At 24.0% G+C, this 1,499-nt stretch overlaps 1 protein-coding gene across 3 annotated transcripts in view; it reads right to left on the reverse strand.

The window, feature by feature from the left end:
* Positions 1 to 1,499, reverse strand: part of LOC108754362 (potassium voltage-gated channel protein Shaker) — a 53,249-nt gene that overhangs the window by 7,441 nt on the left and 44,309 nt on the right. The window lies entirely within an intron of this gene.

A 1,499-nucleotide genomic window follows, 5' to 3' on the forward strand; every position in this document is an offset into this window, starting at 1 on the left:
TTTTATTATAATTTTATTATGATTTTAACATCAAATAAGTAGATAACGAGGATATTTTTCTCGATATTTATACAATATAATTCTTAAAAATCACGTTTGAGCAAATGGCGAAATGTATAATGCGCAAGAGAAACAATGGGCATCGTCAAAATCTTTATGAGCTTCGAAATTGATGTTGCTGATGTGATCTGAGCTACACTAATTTTATACATTCATACGTTTGCGCGAAGTGCCGAGAAAGCTACTACATAATAACTCTAGAAAATTCACGGATGTATATAGTATATCTTAATGAGAAATGATATTTATATGAATTTAGAATAAATTAATTTTTAAGAAAAGTTTGATTCTTTTGCAATATAAGAAAACGTAAATAGCCAAAAACAAAAATATTATTAAATGAATGAAATGGAATACGAAATGTAATCTATTTATTGAAATATTATGGAAACATATAATTATAGATTGCATAATTAAAAAATGACGTGATAAGTAGCAGTTTTTATTCGCGATATTTAAAGTCTTCTGATCATGATTGAGCAATGTAATAATATGAATTTCATAGAAAGTGCTTCTATTAAATTTAATAAGAATAATGTTTATGAAATATGATAAAAAAATTTATAAAACCTAAAATATATCAAAGATTCTAGTAAGAAGCTTTCAATTTTAATGTAAAGATGTAAAGCATAAAAGAAGTGTTAGTTTTGTAATTAATAAGTGCGTCAATAAAAGATCAAAAGGAATTGGAAAAGTTTATTAGTTTTATTCAATTCAATAAAAAAAATAATTGATATTTATATGTAAAAGCTTTAATCATTATCCTGAAATATTCCATATAAATAACTTAATCATATCATATAATGGCATTATATACAATTATATGGCATGATTAAGCTGTTTATATGGAATTATAACGATATTATAATATACCATTATATAATTATAAAATTAAAGATGGATTCCTAATTAAATAAATTTACATTTTGCATACATTTTCGTAAACGCACAGTTAGAATAATTAAAATTTTTATGCAAAATTATTTTTCTGTATACAAAAAAAAAACTCTTACTTATCAAAATTTCGCGTTAAATATATATTGTCCATCATTACAAATTTCAAAGAAACAAGAAAATACATGACCAACGTAGAATAATCAAAGCGTGCTTCGAGAAACGCGTGCCAATCGAAAGAAAAGATAAAAAGGAAAAAATGATTGCGCCAACAATCTTGACTAATCTGAGTTATAGAATACAATTTAATAATTATTGCGTAATATTAATAATATTTACATTTCGTATTGAATATTATTTATTTATTTAATTTATTAATTTATTTAAAAAATTTGTAATTTTTTAAATAATCTTATTATTAAATTTTTAGTCAGTGTTGGTGCAATCTCAAAAAATGTTGAGTGATCAAAAAAGTCGAGGAACTGCGTGTGTTTGTTAGATCTCTCTCTCTCTCTCTCTCTCTCTCTCTCTCTCTCTCTCTCTCT

Source organism: Trachymyrmex septentrionalis, unplaced genomic scaffold (genome assembly GCF_001594115.1).
Source record: "Trachymyrmex septentrionalis isolate Tsep2-gDNA-1 unplaced genomic scaffold, Tsep1.0 scaffold118, whole genome shotgun sequence".
NCBI classification, from domain to species: domain Eukaryota; kingdom Metazoa; phylum Arthropoda; class Insecta; order Hymenoptera; family Formicidae; genus Trachymyrmex; species Trachymyrmex septentrionalis.